At 39.4% G+C, this 17,182-nt stretch overlaps 1 protein-coding gene across 5 annotated transcripts in view; it reads left to right on the plus strand.

Moving 5' to 3' along the window:
• Window positions 1-17,182, plus strand: part of KCNG2 (potassium voltage-gated channel modifier subfamily G member 2) — a 50,875-nt gene that overhangs the window by 14,139 nt on the left and 19,554 nt on the right. The window contains exon 1 of one of the 5 annotated variants that reach the window (XM_083449187.1): window positions 9,355-9,484. The exons of 3 other annotated variants lie outside the window; for them this stretch is intronic. The gene's annotated coding sequence lies outside the window, so the exon portion shown is untranslated. Of the gene's footprint in view, window positions 1-9,354; window positions 9,485-17,182 lie in introns of those variants that run through there. One more of the 5 variants, XR_014513275.1, reaches the window with a different exon arrangement.

A 17,182-nucleotide genomic window follows, 5' to 3' on the forward strand; every position in this document is an offset into this window, starting at 1 on the left:
CTGGTAGGCTAATTAACACAATTAGCTTTTCTCCAATTCAGTTTACAAGTGATAGTAAGAGTATCCCTCTGGAACGAGTATATGGTGTATGTGCGTGAGAGAGAGACTATTTATTGTGGAGATGGGACAGTTAATTGTGCAAATGAGAACGGGTGGGGATCCAAATGCAGAATTAAGTCTTTTGTCTTCTTTAAAATCTTAATTTTAAGATTAAGTGCACAAACCTATGTATATTTACTTAAAAGAGTATCCACTATGTTCAATAGTGGATAACTGAAATTAACTTCATTTCAGTTAATTGTGAATAGGAGTGCAACCTTAATTTTTTTGGCCTTGGATTCTGTTGTCTTGTTTCATATTAGGTACACTGAAAACTTGGCTTTCGCCCAAGAGTGGTTAGTCTCTTTTCACAAAATGCCTTTGATGATATTATAAACGTTAACTCTTGGGAAGTAGATAGGATGTCCTTAGAGGAATACTTTAAAGTCTGTTTAGCTTTTAATTTTGATATCTAATATGCTTTCTTTTAGAGTTGCCAAAGGCTTCCAGCTTCCAGTGTTTAACAAGAACATTAATAATAATAACTTTATCAGTGAAATGTAGGAAGACCTACATACCTGGTTATATTTCTGTGTTATTACTGATATACCCTTTACCCTCTGCAATAGACGACCTTGATCTGCCCTCTATTCCATTCCTCACCTGCCGCACTGGCTTTTCTTATGTGGTATTGACTTATATCCTCATATGAACCTCAAAACCAGGTTTGTTGACAAGCAGGACTTAGGAAGGCCTCATTGCAGTCATACTGAAAAGTTTAGAAGTTGCTCTCTAATTTATATAAATGTGCATTTTAAAGTTCAGGATGTTTACCTTTAATGCTGCTATTACATGATGCAGACTTCAAATCTAATAATTATTGTAGATGCAATAGCAAAGAATATTGGTTCCAAAGGGCAGCGAAATAACCACACCAGCTTCAGGGCAGTGCTCCTTTTCTTCCCTGTCTTGGGGGTCCCTGAATCTGCTCCAGACATGCTCCTGAAACTCGCCTCTCTGGAGCATCGCCAATGGAGCATCCATGGTGGCAGAGCTTTCCACTGCCAGTTAAGTGAAAATACCAGCAGCAGAACACCCTCTCTGCCCTTGGAAGGGGAGGGTTGCACCCGAACTTATATAGAGCACCAGCAGATACTTTGTTTTGCCCATTTTATTTCTCCAATTCTCTGCAGTCAGCACATCTACAACATTCTGTACCAAATCATAATGGTATAGGGTTTTTTTAAACTCCAGTAAGAATTTTTGGAAATAATAAAATAGTTATCTACTGTAGTCTCATAGCTGTAAATTATTCAAACCCCCTGAGCTTTATTATCCCAATAAGTTCATCCAATAATTTTAATAAGCATTGTATTTATCCAGCGTTTGCTGTAGAATGCTTATTTAAATCCCACAACACGCATATTTGATACAAACTGTCAATAAAATATAAATAAAATCTATTACGTAACTAGATCTTCATCTTATTCTCTCACGAAGACCATTTTTCCCGTTACCTGAATATAAGAAAATCACAAGTTGGATCGAAAACTGTTATATATTTTAATAGAAAATGTACAGAGATTTCAAGAGAAGTCATTTAAAAGCTATTTCCTAAAGGTACAACAAAAGTGAATGCCAAAAACTGGCTGCAGGGTATATATTGCCTCAGTGTTTCCATCTGCAAGGGAAATTGGTTTGTGTCTTCATATTTGCTGACTGGAACTTTGTAGATAAAATATTGTTAATAATAACATTGGACTCTGTTAACAAATGACAGAATGTTTTGTGCTCCCACGTATAAATTTTAACAAATTTAGCAATAATGTAAAGACGTAAAAGAGAAAGTGAGCCAGAACATACAACTTGGTTTAGGATCTAAGGGCACAGACCTCAGGGAAACAGAAGGTCTGGGAGAAAATATAGAATTATCATATTGCCTGCTTTAAATCGTTAGTTATGGGGGATTGGCAGAGACCTGTTAACAACAGTCGCCCTAACCCCTGAACATTCTTTGGTGAGAGAGATTGGCTTGGCTGAACTTTTACCATCATTCATTCTATGTCTTCAACAGAATAGTCCAAAGGACTTTTCCCAGGCAAGACCAAACGTTGGAGATTATTGTGCCCTCCTTTTCTTCCCACATCAGTCTGTGGCACCTGTGCAGATTCCTCTCTTCTGGTTAATCATACAAGATGTCCAGGAAAAATAATTATGGATAGATTGGAATGATTAATTTGTGTAGTCATCTATACACAGATGGTGTTAATTGGCCTGCAGCCGGATGCAAATTTACAAGGAATTCACATTGCCTTCTTGTAAGTCATTTGCAAGAAATAAATTAGAATAATGATAAAATGTGAACGACTCTGTGGTTTACAGTTATTTAAAAATGTTACGTGCGCCCTTCATTTAAGCATATAAAATTACTTGCACAAGAACAAGCGGCCCCCTTGTGATACTGTAAATCCTCACCGGCCTTTTTTGGTCCAGAATTCTTTGCTCCAAGCCCATTTTGTACTGGCTGGTTAGCAAGTGGCAGCCATTTGCCGCTGCTGCTGCTGGAGGCAGGATTTACACATTTTCCCTCCCCATATATATTAACATTTAACTCTGAAAATATAATTGCTTTTGGAACAAATCCTACTCAAGAGGGAAATTGAAGAGCAGCTGATAAAACCCTGAAATGAAATTAAAGCATTAAACCTGGTTAGTTTTGCAGATTTTTTCTTTTCAAGTTCACACACTGTTCTCTCTGGAGAACACAGAAGTGTGGTGACCCATAATAGATTGTTTTCCTGTGCTAATAGCTTGGCAAGTGTGAACTTAATATCTGTTTCTAAGACATTCCAGATAGCTCACAGTCATATTGTTAGTCGTCTCTGAAAGTAGCTGCCATTGCACATTAGTCACTATAGTTAACTTCACCATAAGAGCTACAATAAACTAATAACAGTCTTCCTATTTGTTCCTTTCCTTTGTCAGTAACCTGGTTATTGCCTGTCTGCCTTCCTTGGCTAAGCCACATCAATCTAAACCAAATCTGCTTAGAGGAGACAGCAGGCCCAGGCAAAGCCACAAAGATGACTTCACAGTGACAGACAGAAATTGGTATTCACATAGATTTTTCATTTTGTTGAATGCCTGGCCTGTATGCAACTAACAGTCCTTCGGAAGTTCAGGTTATCATACTGTGCCTTGGCAAGAAGTGCTATAAAAAGGATGGTAAAGATTTTATTATTATTATTATTATTTTTAACATTTCTGTACTGTCCTTCATCAGAGGATCATCACAGGGCCGTTTACAATATAAAAACACAAGGCTCAGCTGTTGCTGTTCCTCCTCCTTCATTACTATGCTCTGCAAAATAGGAAGTCTAAATTCTTTGCCACAAGAAAATAATAAGAATAAGAAATAAATAAGAATAATTTATTATTTATACCCCGCCCATCTGGCTAGGTTTCCCCAGCCACTCTGGGCAGCTTCCAACAAAACATTAAAAATACAAGAAAATGTCGGACATTAAAAACTTCCCTAAACAGGGCTAATCTTAGAATAAATGATGCAGTTGCAAATATTGTGTATGCAGATATACTTATTTGTGTAAGCCACTCTGGGCAGCTTCCAACAAAACATTAAAAATACAAGAAAATGTCGGACATTAAAAACTTCCCTAAACAGGGCTAATCTTAGAATAAATGATGCAGTTGCAAATATTGTGTATGCAGATATACTTATTTGTGTAAACTTTTAACTCCTTTGCTCTATATGATTATTCTGTGACTGACTGAATGGCATTCAACTCAGAGTAGATCTGTTGAAATTAAGAATACTAACTTAGTCATATTTATTAATTTCAGTGGGTATACCTTCCTTTGCATCATGGTGTTTGATGTTCTTACATTGTCCTTTATACTGTACTTGGTTTAGAAGTGAGCTACATACATACACAGACCACAATATACATTCAAAGCACTCTTATACTACTTGAAAAATCCTGGCTTCTCCCAAAGACTCTTGGGAACTGTAGTTTGTTAAGGGTGCTGAGAGCTGTTAGGAGACATTTAACAAACTACAGTTCCCAGGTTTGTATTGGGGAAACTGTAGCATAAGTGGTATAAGATTGCTTTAAATGTACTGTTTGGATGTGACAGCAATGTGGGCAATGCTCCCATTTTGTATATAAAGGCCATTCAGTCCGCTGAACATTTCTTCAGGACAGAAGTGGGAGAGCTGTAGTCTTGATTTCCTCCATATGTCAAAAGTTTCTTGTCTCAGAAGAGCAAGCAGGCTTGATATGGAGCTGAGTTTTGGCCTAGTTCTTTCACTGATGTGCAAAACCATAACATCTGAGCAATGGGACTAAGAAGGGACACATTCAGCCCCAGCCTGTGAACTGAAATTCAGAATAAAAGGTTTTAAGAAAGCGTCAACAGCTTCTTTACTTAACAGTAGCATGTATTTCAGTTTTCAAACTCTTAAGGTATGCTTTACCAATAAACAGCATCTGTTGCAATATTCTTTAAACAATAAAGGAAGGAGTATAATGAGTTCCTTTCTTTTTTAAACATGGCTAGTTGCCTTTGGTTGCTTATAAATAAACTGCATAGATGGCAAACTTTGCAAGTTTGCATCTGTGTAACAAGGGATATAAATTTAAAACTGCTAATACTGTATTTATAAAATTCTTTATAAAACCTGGGCCATGTTGGACTGTTGCTATGCATTAATCTGCCACAAACTTTTTATAAGGACTTCTGTATTACAAAGAATTCTAAAGTAAATCAATTCCTGACAGATGCTGAAGTCTTGTGTACTCTCCTCTAATGCTGGATTGAGCAGATGAGACCAATAGTGGGTCTAACGGTCAAGAAGGCTGCAGAGGGTAATGAGGGACAGATGTCAACCTGGGAAGGTAACCCATCTAGGAGAGGTAAAACTCTGATCCTAAACCTCTGCTGCCTATACTTATGCATGAGAAAGGCTTCAGGGATAAACCCCAAGGAAAAGCCATAATTTGTGAATAAGTCATGGAAACAATGACAGATTGGGCCAGTGTCGGAGGTTCTTAAATAGTAACTACCAAATATGCTGTTCAGAAGAGTAACTATTGTTTCTTTTCAGACTTGTTCTATGTCAGATTTCTTGCAATGTGCTGAAGCTTGTGTTTATATTATATTCTCTTCATAAAATGGTCTACTGTTAACATAATCATGAATAGTTAATAGGTTTCCATTGTCATTTTGGCAAAATCATGAGAATGCTAGAAGTTTCTAGATATTTCCCCAGTGAGCAAGAACAAACTGGGCCAAGTTAACTCTCTCTTAGCTTTATCTTATCTTTCTTGTGAAGGCAACGAGAATAGGCAGGGATCCATCTACGTGTGCCGTCTAGTGTCCCTTGGAGCAATGGCTAATAAAGCCATTTTTACAAAATGGTCTCAATAAGGCATTTTTAAAGTGTAGTTTAAAATGCCTTATTGAGTCTACCTTCCATTAGTAGTATGGCTTTCCTAGATTACTGTACAATAACAGGATGATGTATGGTGTAGAAGGCACACACTCAAAGATGGCTCTCAGACAGGAGTTTTTGTCTAGGCCTTGATACCACACACACACAGAGAGAGATAGAGAGATAGTTTTATATGTAATTCATATAGGAAGGAATTTGGGTGGGTTTTTTTGTTTTGTTAACATGAGGAAGCATTAAAAATGCCCAACCTCCTGCTGTCCACTCTGATATCACACCTTTGTTACCTTGTTCTGCTGATGGTGTAGCTTATAAGTCCTTATAGATCTTGTACTGAATAGTTTGTTGGAATATATATAGAGAGTGCTTATAGTTCTCTTATAATGGCAATGGCGCCCACCTGCATTCCGGTGAGTTCTGGCTGAAAAAAAAGCCCTGGAAATCAACCAAAGTACCTGTGAACCTACTGCAAGGTGAACAAGAAGATCTGGATTGTTATATCAATTCTGTATTTCCTTGGTTTATATTGTTTAGCAATCATAGCTAGATCTCAGTTTCCTATCAGTTATCCATGCTGGCTTAATTATCTTGTTAAAAATGATTTGTTGATACGACTGATGGACTCAGATGCTTCTTTGAGAGGGCTCTAAATCAAAGATAGATATGATATACTAATTTGCTGTATATAAAGTTTCTTAAACAGAAGTTTTAAACTTAGAAAACTTTTATCACTGAGCAGTGAGGTACTATATGGCTTGTATATTGTGGGAAGGCCAGCTGTGTAGTTCAATTTTGTGAAATTATGCCCCTAGGTATATCTTTGCAACCCCACTCGAAAAATGATTGTACAAGCCTCGTGAAGGATGTATTTGGAGAATAGCGAGGCAGCTTTTGACCTGCAGATGGTTATTGCTGATGATGATTCCAGTTTGACCTTAAAATCCTTCAGGGAATTTGCAAGAGATTAAAGCTGGAAAGAAAAATGAGCTTCTCTTCTTTACAAAATGATTGCCTTTGAGCTAGTGATCTCCAAGACATACAAACTAAAACAGGATGTTATTTATATGAAGCTACTTTCCAAAAATGTTATGGCGATCTCTCGAATAAAGCTACACGCATCCATTGTCTCTCCCCACCCGCCCCTGATTTTTTTCCTTTAAAAATTCTGAAAATCGCGTTACCAGCCATCAACAGCCTGAGCAGCTAGCCTACAAGACTCCCAGCTGCCTTGAATGAACATGGAGCAAGTTGTCCTGGGAATAAGAAGGCTTGATGTCATCCTGTCACTACCGGAGAGAATTATGCAGAAAAAAGCACGGCTACCCCCTATAGGGAAAGCTATTCCCCCCCCCCCCAATACAGCATGGCCTTGGGAGAGATGGGATGCTCCTAGGTGGACTTACACTGTGTTCATTCAAGGTTAATGGCAGCAAGGAATCCTCTGTGCTAGCTGCTCAGGGTATGAGCAGCTATTTTCAAAAGTTTTAGAGGGAAAAATGGGGGCAGAAGAGAGGCAGCAAGGACTAGATTTAATGGGTCTGCCCTTCCTAAGTAGCTGGCTTTACTGATTCCCCCTCCCTCCCCTTTGTAGCCCCCATGCTCCTTTGAAAATCCCTACCAAACTTTGCAGTTTTTGTGGCTGCAGTGAGAGGGAATCAGCAGTCTGAAATTGGGAATCTTCCATAACGGGGTGCAATATTTTGGGATTGTTTCCCTTCCCACTGTACCTCTGCATGACACATCTCTGGCCACCATGTCTGGTAGGTCCTCCTCACATCCTTGCTAAATTGGGGGGCACCCCTTCTCATTCTGCTCAGAATGGGCCCTTAATTTCTTTCCAAGAGTTCTGTCCTGAAAGCTCCACTCTTTGCATTGATTTTTGTAGCCATCTGTGTTCTGCGTCCAGGACTGTCTTCTCCCACATGAATATACTCTATTTTAAGATCCCTTGAGAAGCTCTTATTTGGGTCGCCCACCCCTACCCCCAGTTGTGGAGTTATCAGAACTGGACCTTCTCAACCAATGCTTTAGGAATTCCTCATGTGGGGTGAGGGAAATTAGACTGTCTCCAATTTCTTAGTTTTTTGAGGATGTTTGGTGTGACTTGAGTTCAGAGTACAGAGTTCTCGCTGCTGTCGATCAATTCTCTTGACTTAGTGTTTTGTATTTTATTATGTTTTAGTTGTTGCTTTAATACATGTTTGGCATTTAATGCTAGTGTTAGGAAACCTCTGAAGATACACTGTTCTCCTTGGCCTTGAAATGCTCTTGTTGAGCTGCTGTTGTTTCGTGGTTTACTGCTGGTTTTATCTATTAGTTGTGTTTTATTGTTTGCTTTTATCTGGTAAGCTGCTTTGAGAGGGCTTTTGCCCTAAATATCTTCAATAAATAACTCAAGTAAATAAGCTGCCTCTTAGCTCCAAAAGGGTGGGGGGGGTGTCAGTATTTTTGAAAACATTTGTTTACTATTCCACAATAATAATAAAATTGTTATGTGCATGTGTAGGATATAGCTTTATGGCAATGTTGGAGAACCTGTGGCGCTACAACTTGCATTATTCCTTTCAGCCATGCTGGGATAGGGCTGATGGAAACTGGAATTCATTGATATCTGGAGGGCCACAGATTTAGCATAACTCATTACTTCATCAGAAAATCTGAAGATGATGATAGGGGCAGCTTTGCAGATATTTGATAGAATAAAAAGCAAGGCTAGGAAATGAGAAATGTAATGAAGTAGTTTATGAATAGCAGTGAACTTATGGTTTTGGACATTTTTAACTATAGTGCTTACACAGCATGAAATTAATAATATTAAGTAGGTAACAATTGTCCTTTATCCTTTGAATATGACAGTAGCCATCTCATTGTTGTAAGGAATAATTCATTGTAAATGGTTGCATTTTCACTTGTACAGCTAATATATATGTGAGATAAATATATTTAATGGCAAGTTAAGATGGTAAATAAGAATGCACGCTGGGCCCACATTCAGTTTATATATTTTTTGTTCTCAGGGGCACAAATACGAGAATTAGTAAGACTTTGATGTTAGAAAAGGGGGAAATAGTAGCACTGGATCTTAGCAGAGAAAATCTCACAAAATGATAAGCAGGGCTGTTTAAAACGATAAGAATGGCAGTGCAGACAAAGCACCAGATTTTCTTTTAATCTCCATTTTTTATTTGTAACAACAAAGAGATAGTAGTATCAGAAAATTGGGAATTAATTTTATGCTATTTTAGACCTAAGCTGTATAAAGAAGGCTGATCGTCGAAGAATTGATGCTTTTGAATTATGGTGCTGGAGGAGACTCTTGAGAGTCCCATGGACTGCAAGAAGATCAGACCTATCCATTCTGAAGGAAATCAGCCCTGAGTGCTCACTGGAAGGACAGATCCTGAAGCTGAGGCTCCAATACTTTGGCCACCTCATGAGAAGAGAAGACTCCCTGGAAAAGACCCTGATGTTGGGAAAGATGGAGGGTGCAAGGAGAAGGGGACAACAGAGGACGAGATGGTTGGACAGTGTTCTCGAAGCTACCAACATGAGTTTGACCAAACTGCGGGAGGCAGTGGAAGACAGGAGTGCCTGGTGTGCTCTGGTCCATGGGGTCACAAAGAGTCGGACACGACTAAAATAACAATTTCAGCTACTGTTGTTTCATGGTGTCCATTCCTACCTGAATTTCTCAAATAAACTGCATTTCATTAGATTTAATAATAACTGCATGCCTGAATAGAACATATTTCTGCTGTATCTGAGCAACAGCCATGTGTAAAAGTAGAATGAGGCCTAAGTGAATGCCAGCAAAACACACCCTTTTTTTTCCTATTCATGGTCTTTCCAACAAGAAAACGTCTGCAACTTACTCAGGATACAGAGAAAGTATCAGTCCCTTGGATGCACACCCTGCAGCAAAATATGCTTTCTATTACAGTTTATGTAGAAGTGAATGAGCACTGTGTTAAATGGGTGAGTAGTGATTTGACAGAACATGGTGGATGTTTGCCAATGTTACTCTTCTTAGTCAAGCATCATACACTAGAGGTATAAGCACCTCTTTGTTAAGCATTCTTTTGAAATTATTTTTTATCTACTACATTGCTTTTAAAAAATCAATAGTGTATAGTCTGGGGTTTTGTCCTTTATCTAGGATTTAATTTCTGGAGTTTTTGCCTGAAAGACTTCGATTCTTCTAGTATGTCAGATTGTGGTGCAGCTGCTGCTTCAGTTGATTTTCTTAAAAAGATCTATCCTCCTAAAACACATCTTCCTGTGTCCCAATGGGAGGCATCTACTATGCAGAAAGCTAGGAGCTGGATGGTAGACACACCATCTTCGCATTCATCTCTCCCACTTGAGATAAGATCCTTGGTATTTTCAGTGCCGATTTAGGATTGGAATGGAAGCATGCGGTGTTTTAAGTGGACCCAATAATGTGAATATCTGTTGAGTAAATAAAATGAATGTTCTGTAGGTAGGTAGGGACACCCCCCCCCCCAAAAAAAAAACCCATTCCGTAATATTTTGTAGGTATATCTATTTGCATGGATGGATAAAATATTAATTTCATAAAACTGCATTGTTGTGATGATTCCATTTTATTTTGAGCCTATGGCCTAGTTAAATTGGAAAGGCCCCTGCCTACCTTTTACAGTATAGAACTAGCTGCTTTCAGGTACTGCATACCCTCCCAACAGCCTGGGAACCAAAATTAGGAAGATCCTGAGCGAGACCAAAAATCAAGAGGGAAAAAACAAGCACATTTCAGTCCGGCATTCTGGCACAAGCCAGCTGACTTGTGCTAGAACGCTGTACTGAAAAATGGACTTTTTTCCTGGACTGGTATTCAGCTGACATGTTCCAGAGTGCCAGACCAAAAAATGGGACATTCCAGGATCCAATTAGAAGCTGGGATTAGCTTCTATAATTTCGGGATGTCCTACTTAAATCGGGACTTCTGAGCGGTATGGGCAAGGCAATTGTGCTTAATCTTGAATTGTTTTGTAGGCAGATGAAAGAGGATACAGTGGTGCCCCGCAAGACGAATGCCTCGCAAGACGGAAAACCCGCAAGATGAAAGGGCTTTCTGTTTGCAGAGGCGCTTTGCAAGACAAATTTCCCTATGGGCTTGCTTCGCAAGACAAAAATTGACGCAAATTCTTGCGAATTTTTTTCGCTCCAAAACCCCTTTTTCTGAAGCGCTAAGCTGCTAAAAGCATTTTAGCAGCAAAACCACTAATCCCTTAAGCCTTAAAAAGCCGTTTTTAGCCCTTAAACTGTCAATAGAGCGCTAATAGCGCTAATCCGCTAATGGGCTTGCTTCGCAAGACGAAAAAACCGCAAGACGAAAAGACTCGCGGAACGGATTCTTTTCGTCTTGCGAGGCACCACTGTATTGGTAAATATTTAATGAAGAGGAAAATTAGTCAAAATCTTAATAGAGATACTGAAAAAGGAGTATATGTGATTAGATGATATTATGATGAGGGCTCCTCTGAAGAGCTAAATGGTTTTGATAGGTTTAGGATGGTGACATTGGGTTACAACTGCTAAGATTGCTGTGATCCTTTGATCGGTTATTAGAAATCACAGGTGTATTTGGGGAGTGTATAAGAAACATTGCTTCGCAACCGCCTCCTTATTTTTGAAGCTGAACCTATGCACATTTGTCTTTCAGTCAAGGCCTATATTTTCAGTGGGAACATGCATCCCTTTATTTTGGGTTCCAGTGAGGGATACTTCCAATCTAGGGACTCAGCTAGATTGGTAAAGAAAAAGTGTTTTATATGCATTGTATATGTGATATAACACTGTGTACCAGATGGCGCTGTGGAGTCCCGTCTTTCCCTACCAGATTTCCCTGTATGAGTTTACAGTGCGTTTAACTGAATCACTTCTTCAACATGTCTATATCCAGCCTAGGAACCCCTTTTAAATTTCTCCAAAAATATATAGATAAAAGTCTCCGTCCTGCAAGGTCTGGTGCTGTGCAATTTTCATGCATTTAAAAGGTATTTGTGTCAGATATCCAAAGTGTCTCAAATTCATATTCTTCTCTAGGGATTGCCAACATGGTACCTATGGGTGCCTGTAGAGGCTTTCTCTTACACCCTTGGTGCCCCCTCTCCCTGCTGAAAATGGAAAGAAGGCTTGTTGTTGTTCTTGTTTAGTCGTTTAGTCGTGTCCGATTCTTCGTGACCCCATGGACCAGAGCATGCCAGGCACTCCTGTCTTCCACTGCCTCCCGCAGTTTGGTCAAACTCATGCTGGTAGCTTCAAGAACACTGTCCAACCATCTCGTCCTCTGTCGTCCCCTTCTTCTTGTGCCCTCAATTTCAAAAGCATCAATTCTTCGGCAATCAGCCTTCTTTATGGTCCAAAAAAGAAGGCTTGTAAGAAGCATTTGATTGTGGCCAACAGAATAGGTTATCCAGTTTGGAAATGGGCCCAAAGGTTGGCAACTGATATTCTATTGGACATAATGTGAGCTGCTTGCTTATTTGCTTCTCTATGTTTTACATTTACTGAATAAATAATGATATTTACAAGCCTGCAGCTTGGTTTAGAAAACAGGAATGGAAATGATAAAATTTAATGCATTTCTCATGCCTAGTGCAGTCCTCGTTTTAAGAGGTTACGTGTGCCTCTTAAACTATGTAAAAAGTAGGACTGTTAAGATTAAGACCAACATTCTTATAGCCAGTCCTGTGTAGCATTTATGTCTAGCTACTCAGATTTATTTAGAATGGTTAAATGGGTTTTAATTCAAGCTGTTGTGCTTTATTAAATATGGCTTTGTGCATTATGAAATGCGGATTCGTAAGATTTGTGCATTTCCAGGGGGAAATAACCCTACCGTCCACCTCTTCTGTAACCTGGTGGAATGGCTGCTGCTAGGTGACGGTTTAGCGAGAGGTAGAGTCAAAGGTCATTAGTGTCTCAGCAGAGCCAGTGGAATTGTCCTGCTTCTTATCTCTTCCTCTGCGGCAGCCGTCTTTGAGAGGTGGGCTTGGGAAGGAGAGTATATCACCTATTAGAGAAATGGCAACCACAAGAATGCTGGTTGGTTATAATTTGTAAAGTATCTTAGTAGAGTTATGGTTCAGTCCCTGGAGTTTCACAGTTGACTTCAATATAGGATGTAGGCTTTAATTGTTATGGCTCAATCATGAATATATTTTACTAGGAAATAAGCTCTGCTGATTTCCCATCAAACATCATATTCTTCATGTATATCATCTTTCCTCACTGATGCATGCTTCCTAGACTTTTTCATGAGATTACTTGCCTGTTGTTTCCCTTCCCACTAATAGTGACAGCTTCTGTAAGTACACTGCTAACCACTAAAGGATCTTGGCTTATTATAATATGTCAGACTTCCAGATTGCATTCTTTAGTTGACCACCAGAGGTTTAGCAGAATGCTCTTTCTGCCCACTCCCTTTTGAAATAATTGTAGGCTTATCCACTTTTATCCACTATTTTCTTCGCACTTTGGTTCCCTCGTAGATCTTGCAGCTATCATTTACCACCACAAAAATGCCCCCATAAGCACTACACAGAGCTAGCAATTTACTGTAGGAGTTTCGTGAATCATAAAATACGGGAAGACATTCACATCTCTCCCTGTTGTTGTTTTTTTAAAAGGAAGTCATTTCAGCTTTTACAATGTCAGCTAGCTTCATAATGTGCACTGCTAACTATATAGAATCAGCACACAGGGCTCTAAGTACTTTTCTGCTGTTTTTAGTGAAAGATTAGGGTGCCCAACATTTAACTGCTTTTGTTCCTTCTGTCCTTGCATATGGAAAGTTCATTAACACCATATCGGTGACTTACATTTGAGGTTAAGCTAATAGAGCTGACACATGTGAGGCAAGCAGAATCTAAAAAAATCAGCCTATACAACAGTAAGATAAAATTTACAATTAAAATTATTCATTATTAAAAATGGGATTAAAAGTGTGTCATAATTTACATTCCTTAGGCAAAAGCTGCAAGTTTTCTGCAGGTGCTGTTTAGGTTTTTAGATATTTGTCCTAACTAGGGTTGGGGGAAATTTTTGATTCAGTTCACATATAAAGGTGAACCTACCTAATTCACACTTTCTAAAACATAGCTATCCTTCAACATTCATGCTTCTCTGAATTTTGCAATGCCCTTCTCCTGCCGCAGAATGAACCTGCTGAGTTAAGCCAATGGCCCATCTAGTCCTGTTTTGACAGTGGCCAATCAGATGCCTGCTTGGAAGCCTACAAGCAGGACATGAGCACAACAGTACCCTGAACACTTGCAATTCCCAGAAACTGATATTCAGAGGCATACTGCTTCTGACAGTGGAGGTTGAACATGGCCACTGTGGCTAGCAAGTGTTGACAGCCTTGTCCTCCATGAATTTGCCCATTCCTCTTTTAAAACCATCCAGGTTGGTGGCCATCACTGCCTTTTTGTGAGAGCGAGTTCCATAGAAGAAGAAGAGTTTGGATTTGATATCCCGCTTTATCACTACCCAAAGGAGTCTCAAAGCGGCTAACAATCTCCTTTCCCTTCCTCCCCCACAACAAACACTCTGTGAGGTGAGTGAGGCTGAGAGACTTCAGTGTGACTAGCCCAAGGTCACCCAGCAGCTGCATGTGGAGGAGCGGGGAAGCGAACCCGGTTCACCAGATTACGAGTCCACCGCTTCTAACCGCTGCACCACACTGGCAGTCTCAATTACAAAGCAAATAGTTTAGCTATGCCCTGCATGAATAAGTACTTCCTTTGGATGTCCACAAGTTCTGGTATTATGAGAGTGGGAGAGAGAATTTTTTCTATCCGCTTTCTCCATGCCATGCGAATTTGTTACCAAGGGAGCCAGGATCTCTTTACACCTTGGACACACCAATGAACTTCTGCCCACCAAGGAGATAGCTGTATATGTGACGGACAGTGCTAAATACTGGGGTAGGGTGGGGTGGAAACCTGCACCTCTGTTGGCAACCTGCTCAATTGTTTTTGTAATTTAAGTTACTTTATGGACAGCCTAGGTTTTCTTTAGATAAAGGAAAGGAGGGGCAAAAACGTGTACAAAAATGCACATACTATGCTAAAGTGTGCATAAAAATGCACAGTGAAGATAGCATTAAAAATGCATTATATTAAGGGATATTGCTTTGGAAAAAATATGTGCATTAGGTAAAATTGAACACAGAAAGGATATATTAGGAGTAATTCACCCTAAAGTGCTGATGAATTTTCATGAGAACTTTTTTTTTAAAAAACAAAATGCATACTGATGTGCACATTTGGAAGAACTGATCTTCAGATTGGAAAAATGAGAAACAAGAATTGACCAATTTATCCACCCCTCGTTCCAACTCAAGAGCTCATTTCCCTGCTTAGCTGATGCTTATCAGGGGTGTGAAGTAGGAGCTTTCTGAGTTTTCCTTTCCAAAAAGGGGAAAGTGGTGAGGTAGCCAGTAAAAGCATGGTGGGGCACTGCCACTCACTTTACCTCTAGCCAGTAGCATCACTGCTTCTTCTCAAGAGACGGAGAACCCTTGCATAATTGGTGGTCCACTGTAAATAGGATTGTGCATGCAGCCTAATCTGCATGCAAGCTGTTTCAGGTTCATGAGAGCCTTTCTTGCTGCTAGGGTCAGCTGAACACATTTATGTTGTGATTTAAAACCTTTCTCAAAAAATTGATTGGATGGGGCAGTCTATATTTCTCCCATCTACAGACATTTGATTCAGACAACACACTAGATATATGTGCATGCATGGAAGGAGAAGAACTGTCTCTAAGATCAGGTGACAGTTTTTGAGTTTGTGTACTTAAAGATTTTCCAGGTCATAGTTGCTGAATGGATGTGTGTGTGCCTTTGGTACAGATTCCTCTGAATGCATCTCTTTTTTATATCATGAACTAGGTCTCACATTATGGTACAGCATATCTCTTAGTAACATCTGTTCAAAAGAAGGTGCTTGGCTGGTTTTTTTGTTTGAAGGAATTGAAAGCACAGATTATTTTTCCCCAATTGTAATAGGATTTTCAAACATGACACCATTGATGGGGTGAGAGGAATAAAAACCTTGGCAAGCATGAAGTGGGGCATTTTGAACTGACACAGAGTGATTTCAATATGTGTAGCAGAACAATATATGCTTTTTGAGAAACAACATATCCTTTGCAGCTGAAAATAAATGCACAGAAACAAAACCTTGTCACTCACAGAGATTTTTACAAAAAAAAGGCCTCTACAACAGGTTCAGTTTGTTATTTCTAAAGAAGAAATTATGATGTTTTCTTCCATCCTATTGCATTCCAAGTTGGAAGTGGAAGGCAATATTTCCAAACAGATGAATGTTCTTTGTATAGAGGGCATGCCCCTTTACTAATGAAGCCTTGAAAATTATACGTGAAATGTGAATAACCAGCTTGTGTTTTGTGAAAAATCCCTGATTATTCCTTGAACCAGAAAATTTGTTTCTAAACTCATCAGTTACAAGGTAACCTTCCTATTTCAAGGGTCCCTGGAGAATATGACATGCTTCCGACTTATGCCCTGATGTTGCTAGAATGAAGTTCTGCCGCCATTTGCAACAATGAGGTATTTGCCTAGCTATGTCTGCCTGAAGCATGTTCTTTTGGCCTTTGGCCTGTGGAGTTCTGCAGAAACACAGCCATGACCTCTTCTCACTTGTTACAACCACAAATTATTAATTAGCCTCTGGTTCCAACTCCAGCAACTATTGCAGGGCAGTTGAAATGTGGCCTTTTGGAAAGGGATTACACTGGGCATAGCAGTGGCACAAAACTCTTTGAATGAATGCTGTAAAACCACTCTACAAACTCACATTCACAGACTTTCCTTTCTTCTTCTTCTTCTTCTTCTTCACATTTTTCTAATGTAGCATCTTCGAAGTAGTTCATGCCTACAAGACTCACTCTCAGGCAGTTGTTTAGTGGGTGAGCATGTGGAGATGTTTACTATGGTTGGTGACTTCTCAGAGGCCATGATATTGCGCTTCTAACAAATGAAGCAAGTGAGGCTTTTCATGGCATATTGATAAACTTAATGGAAAAGTTTCACCTGCTTAATTTGTGTATGCCACACTATACAGTAGAAGATGGTTGTTAAAAAGATGGCAACCCTAGTCTGTATCTCAGACACACTGAGATCACAGCTGTCAGTCGTCAAGTGTCAACCAGTCCTGGGGTTTCCATGATGTTAATATGGCCCAATTGTATTGGCCCAATACAGATGACCAACTCACGAAGCAGTAAGGTTTTCCCTGAGAAAAGTCAAAAAGTGGAGACTTGCTCTAACCCATAATAAAATAATTTAATGCCCTAATTCTCAGATTACTAGATTGAGGTTTGCTGTAGGAATACCTCTAAAGTTTTTTTTCTTGTATGTGGTGCGTGATAGAATTATTGTATAGTAGTATTTGGTGCAGTGATGCAACTATATCTTGGGGAGCAGTGCCAGAAAATAAAATAAGTCCTGCTAGCATAGATCTGGGCATGTTATTAGTACAGGTACCTCTACTTGTAATCCATTTCATTTGCAGCACCCTATATGATACATCTGGAAGCTTTTGCATTTTAGGTTAGTGATGCAATTTCAGTACTACCCAAGGTTCGTCTTCAAATTACCGTACTTTTCCATCTATAGGATGC

Source organism: Podarcis tiliguerta, assembly GCF_965153285.1.
Source record: "Podarcis tiliguerta genome assembly, chromosome: 7".
Classification (NCBI taxonomy): Eukaryota; Metazoa; Chordata; class Lepidosauria; order Squamata; family Lacertidae; genus Podarcis; species Podarcis tiliguerta.